The sequence below is a fragment of the Empidonax traillii genome, unplaced genomic scaffold, assembly GCF_003031625.1.
Source record: "Empidonax traillii isolate 1590-97213 ecotype Southwest subspecies unplaced genomic scaffold, ASM303162v1 scaffold1930:size48774, whole genome shotgun sequence".
Classification (NCBI taxonomy): domain Eukaryota; kingdom Metazoa; phylum Chordata; class Aves; order Passeriformes; family Tyrannidae; genus Empidonax; species Empidonax traillii.
In genome coordinates, this window is record NW_020957123.1 from 30,450 (window position 1) to 36,799 (window position 6,350).

The following is a 6,350-nucleotide window of genomic DNA, read 5'->3' on the forward strand; positions in this document are numbered from 1 at the left end:
CATCAACAGTTAACGCCTAAAAGCAAGTGGGGCAAGAAACCAGAAAAAAAAAATTCACCTGAGATCCTTCTGTCTTAAGCTCCACTAAGACAGCCATGGTACTTGCAAGAACCGAGCAAAAACACATGAGCTACGGGAGTTACATCCTGTGAGGTCAGTGCTTTCTGTTAAAAGAGCAACAGCCTCTTATTTTCCATCGACAAATAAATCCATTTTTGATATTCCTATAAAGAAGAACTAACCTTTTATTCCTAGACTATCACTTACGCAGCCCTACTATGCAAATCAACTCAGTCTACACACATTTGTTTTTTTCTGATCTTCACCTACCATAAACTTCCTGTACGAGATCCCGCCAAGAGTTACCCAAATCACTAAAAATGTAAACAAACCCCTGTTCCTTAGTCTTTATTTAGTGAACAGGCATCCACTAATGCCACACTGGATATCAATCCTCCGTAGCAACCACAGTAACTGTCATTTGTACACAGGTAAAGCTCTGAAATAAGAGAGAGCACAGAGCAAAGCTCCCCTTAGAATGTGCAGAACCCAGGCAGGACACACCTTGGCTGTCACTGCTATCTGAGCTGGTTGAACTTGGATATCCGGATGTAAAGTCATTAATTTATCACCTAGGAAACAATAAAGGTCTGTTCAGTTATCAACTAATCAGCTTATACTGCATCTGTATTCTTGGAACACTTTAAATTCCTGAATAGTTGGAAAAAAAGACAATTACAGACCCCCAAATATATAGCTTGGAGAAAACACCCTCGTTGCTATTCCTGACTCTTACGCTGATCTATTGAGTAAGTTGTGGCATGTCACTCACGTCTGTCAATGCTCTTATGGTTGACACATTTACTTTATCCTACAAAAAAATTTCTGTCGTCCACAGATGTGAAGTCCAAAGGGACAACTATCATTTAGATAGTCTGTCACAAGACAGTTTAGATAAGAGACAGTTTATTCAAAATACACTGCAAAGGCTTTTTTTCTAAAGTTCTATCTCTCTGTCCTTGCCCCCAGCTATCTCTCCTTTTAAGGAAATGGTTATATTACACATAAATGCCTACAGCAGTTGAGAGCTGCTGATTCACATTATGCTGACAAAGAATGAACAAGCCTTTTAGTGTTCATGCTCACTGCTTCTTCGTCTTTAGTTCAAAGAGACTGTAATAGAAAAATAGTGACAAAAAAGCAAAAACTAAGCTTTGCAGCCTAGAGAACAATGCCTTCTCCTTTAGAAAAAAGTACATTTAATCTTCAGATATTAGCACACTCATAATTCTAAACTATTCTTTATTTATGATCCAGTCTAACACCTGGATGATATTGTTCACATCTTCAATTATACAAATGAGCCTTTAAAAAATTACCAGGTTGTATTTTTGTAACATAACTCTTACCACAGTATTTGGACTCTAGTCAAGTCACAAGCTAGTATAAAAAAGAATCACAGGAAGTCTGGTAAGTTTAAGGTCTTCTCTGAGAGTCTTAATTTGTTTTCCAGGTTTTAAGCCTGAATATATACTTTTAAAAAAAATATTTGCAATCTATTCGAGAACTTGGGAGAGACGTGGGGGGCTGGAGTCCAAATTTCCAGAACCTGTGATTTTAAAATTTAAAAAAAAAAAAAAAAAAAAAAAAAAAAAAAAAAAAAAAAAAAAAAAAAAAAAAAAAAAAAAAAAAAAAAAAAAAAAAAAAAAAAAAAAAAAAAAAAAAAAAAAAAAAAAAAAAAAAAAAAAAAAAAAAAAAAAAAAAAAAAAAAAAAAAAAAAAAAAAAAAAAAAAAAAAAATTGATGCCATGTGACCAGAGATTTTCCACAGGACAGAAGTCTGAAAAGTTTGCCTCAGAGGATGACACAAAGCAGTCCATGTCAAAGCAAAAAAAAAAAATAAAAATTACTATTTTGCAGTTTACCATTATTTAAGACAACAGTAATAATTTAATTTTTGTATCAGGGCTTAAAATCATGGTGTGAGATTTGGTTTGTTCACTGCCAGAAAATGAAATAGGCATAAAGGGAGTTCGGAGACTCCTTTGCGGCAAAGTTCCATCACTTACAGCCCTTTGTATTCAAAGCAAGTTACTCTGCAAAGATAACAACAATGCACCGACTTTCTAAAGACCTTTAAAAAAAACCCCAAAGCACCTAACAACAACAAAAATAACCACAAACAAAACACCCAAAAAACACAAGTAAAAACGGGGTTTATTTTTTCTTAAATAAAAACTAGGTTAGATAATAAAATATTCACTTAGGATGAGAAAAGCACACACAACTAAAATCTACTGTCAACTCATGCCTTTACTTACAGGACAAACACCTTTGCATTTAGAGCTACATATTCTACTCTTTGCCACAGTTAAACCACACAAATTATTTTGGTTTAATAACTGTCACAAACCTTTACAAGTATGTATGTCAAAATATTTATGATGAATACTAAATTAACCATCTGTGGTTCTAATGTATTTTACTCTAACTTAGAAGGACACGAGAAAGAACCTGTGAAAATTGAGAAGCAGTTATATTGGCAAATCAAAGAAAATACGGTTTGGAAATTATATTTAGAATCTTGTTTCTGGTATTATCTGTTTAACTCTGATTTGTTTCCACAACTGCCCTTCACAGTATGTGAAACTGAAAAAAAGCCTGAAGATATTTTAGACATAAATCAGGAAGAACTTCAGAAACATTTCTATGAAAACAGAACAGCACAGGTTCATCAGAACTGACAATATTTATATAACAATAAAGAAAACAAAAAATGTGCAGAAAACCAGGCTTTCAAATAGTAAGGCTAGTAAAGCTCTGCCAAACCACATAAAGCTGTGTTTCAGTCTTCCCATCATGAAGCTGTAGACCATTTCCTATCTGACACACAATGACAAGAGACATGGTCATACTAGCTGAGCTGTAAATAAGCATTTTTGGGATGGTACCACAGTAAAATACTGATCTGCAAAATCTGGGGTGACCAAATTCTGAAGGATGTGGATCTTCTGGAGTGAGTCCAGAGGAGGCCACGAAGGTCCTCTAAGGGCTGAAGTCCCTCTGCTATGGAGACAGGTTGGGAGAGCTGGTGTTCAGCCTGGAGAAGACCCCCGAGTGAGCTTAGAGCCCCTTCCAATGCTTAAAGGGGCTCCAAGAGAGCTGGAAAAGAACCTGAGACAAAGGCATAGAGTGACAAGACAAAGGGGAATGCTTCTCACTGCCAGAGGGCAGGGTCAGCTATTAGGAAGAAATTCTTCCCTGTGAGGTTGGTGAGGCACTAGAACAGGTTGCCCAGAGAAGCTGTGGCTGCCCCATCCCTGGAAGTGCTCCTGGCCTTGTTGGACAAGGCTTGGAGCAACCTGGGCTACTGGAAGGTGTCCTTACCCATGGCAGGGAAATTGGAACTAGGTGATCTTTAAGGTCCCTTCCAACCCAAACCACTCTAGGATTCTTTTAAGGTCACTGAATCACAGAAACGTAAACAGGGAGTGCAAATGGCATATATTTACTTATCTAAGTATTTGAAAACGGGCCAAGACTGGAATCCAAACACCTACAAACATTATGTTCAAATGAAGTAATTCACAAACAAAATATCTCAACACAATTCTAAAGATTGATTGAGTATTCTTTAAGACACAGGCTAACACTGAAAAGACATTTTGAGTTACTGATACCCTGGGCTACACCTCTTCCACTCTCCAGTGTATGTCTGGACTCAATTAAACTCAATTTATATGTACTTCACCAGGGCTTCTAAAGTCACTTGCCCCTCTCAACACGCTTGCCCCTTTTTAAAGCTTCAGTAGCTGAGAGTTCACAGTTGAGCCTTAGTCTAACCAGCTAACTCGCATTTATACAAAACACGACATTTTCCTTTTGTATTACTTAACAAGACCAAAACTGCCTTCCACCTTTACGAGGGCATTAACTGAAAAGCACTTAAACTAAGCCACACTGCATATGGAGACAGAGTGATTCTTGTGATACAGCCTACGATTTGTCACAGCAAAGTAAGCCTTTCTATTGCCTTTTTCCCCCTCTCCAGACTGCTGCTCTCTGAACTGGAGGTGGGGGCAGGGAAAGCTGCAGGTGGGTCCTCACACGTTATCCCCACTGTGGTCATACCAGGCTCAATGAATACAACAATGATTGTTTCAGCAGTTCATTTTGGCTCACTCAAGGTTTTGCTCCTCCTCACATCTGCATCAACTAACACTCTACCTGTGGTTTAACTAAGGATAGCACATAAACAGGACTTACAGTATAAATACCACAAAGGTTTTTCCTACCCCCCATGGACCTTCCAGCGATGGAATTCTACAGAACAATTAAAATGCCAGCCCTCAAACTCAAATATGAACCCTCTGAATCATCTAACACTCCTTTTTCCCCCCACACCAGCATGCTCAGTGCAGGGAGAAAGAGGACCATGATTAAAAGGAAAATTTAGAAGAATTCATATAAACACTTTGTTTACCAAGACTTGGAAAGTGGGGATGACATGACAAGGAGACTTGTTCAGCTATGTTTCCCCAAACCATAGGGCAGAGTTATTCAGGACTCGAGCAACTCATGTACAAAGACACTTCTATTCTACTTCTAACACGAGTGCCACCTGATCCGAAAAATCAGGTAAAGGGTATGGGTTTTAATACTAGACCATTCTTACTTAAACATGAATTTATTACTGCTCAAAATATCCTTTGTGTAAGAATTTTAGAACCTATTCAAAGCAAGTAAACATTTAACACACGAATATCTTGCATATTATTGCACATAAACCACTCAAAGATATAGCCGATAGAAGTTAAACCTCCACATTAGGACTTGGGTTAGAATCAGCAGCGTGCTAATGAAGCAAAACTTCCCACACATCCCACTTACTACGCTTTTGTTCACTTCACAAGGCACACCCAGATAATAAGAGTAGATTCTTTTTTAGAATAAATTAGGAAAGGTACTCTAGACGTTCTAAAGAATTCCAAATCCCAAGGTATTCAGTAGTCACCTCGAAGGAAGCCTTTCTCAAAAATAAACAAAGTGGATATTCTGTTTTCAGCAACAACTGTTTCTCTCCGCAAATCTGCCTTTTTTGGGCCTCACTGCTTGCTAGGGTACACACAGGCTTACTCGTATATGTTAGGGCATCCAAGAGTAATTATGCCATTTAAGTCACCTTAAAGTTAAACTTATATTACAAATCATATTTCATGCTTTACCTTAGAGGCTTTAATTCAGACTCACCACGTTGACAGGAATGTACTCCTTCATTTTCTTTGCAGTCCAGTAAAATACTTCAAATTGAACTGACTCTATGTACTAAATCATTCAGAGTGCTGCACAACCTTATTTTACAGTGTTTTTGGACTGCAATTATTCCATTACTACAGCCAAATGTTTTTCATATAAATTGCCTTCCTAAAGCGCCTCAAATTAATGTCTCAGTCAAAAAATACTGTACATACAGTTATCTTTCCTGCTAGAACATTTCCTCTCTCCTTTTTTAATTCAACAAGCATTCGGAGAACCGAGTTGTATATGAATTTGGGATTACTGTTATACTGTCATACTAAAACGGATAAAGGTAACTCGACAGAAAAGCAAGTGACAGGTCTTTTACAGAAAAGCAGGTGACGATTCTTTTGTGATTACTACATGTTCACCGTGCCCCTAAACATGCCAAGTATCTCATGGCAGAGAACAAGACGGACGGGATTTGTATCCCGTTGTTTACGGTCTAAAATAAACCTCCCCTGGCTCCAACCGACGGAGGAAAGCCAACACTCCAGCTGCGCGTTTCACCCGGGCAGAGCGGGGTTCCCGCGGGGGACCCCGGCGGGGCTGAGCTGCCCCTCTCCAACAGTGCCGGGGAACGCGGCGTGGAGAGTCACGCCTGTGTCAGCGGGGCACAAGGGCACCCGCGGAAACCGGGGACGAGCAGCGACCGAGCGCAGGCCCGGGGCGAGGGGAGGCGACCCCCGCGGGAGGCACGGCCGGCGCTGACAGGGCGGCCCCGCCGCCACGGCGAGACCCCCCGGCCCCACGCGGGCCCGGCCGCGCCGGGACGGGTCCCGGAGCGCGCGTTGGCGGCGGGGGAGGGGAAAGGGGCCGCACGACCGACACCGCCCCCGGGGCCGCGCCCCGACCCTCCCTCAGCGCTGCCCGCGCCCCGGTGGCGCCGCCTTCGCCCCCCACCGCCAACACCCTCCGCGGGCACTGGCCGCTCCGCTTCGGCCCGGCTCGGCTTTACCTGAGTGCCTGCCGCCGCGGGCCGGGGGACAGCGCCGCGGCTGCCTCGCCCCCTTCCTCCTCTCCTCGGCTCTCCTCGCCGCCGCTGCCACCACC

At 41.4% G+C, this 6,350-nt stretch overlaps 1 protein-coding gene across 1 annotated transcript in view; it reads right to left on the reverse strand.

Moving 5' to 3' along the window:
- BACH1 (BTB domain and CNC homolog 1) overlaps window positions 1–6,344 on the reverse strand; it is a 29,787-nt gene extending 23,443 nt beyond the window's left edge. Inside the window, exon 1 of the mRNA XM_027909041.1 lies at window positions 6,256–6,344. The gene's annotated coding sequence lies outside the window, so the exon portion shown is untranslated. The remainder of the gene's footprint in view (window positions 1–6,255) is intronic.
- Window positions 6,345–6,350: the final 6 nt, after the last annotated feature.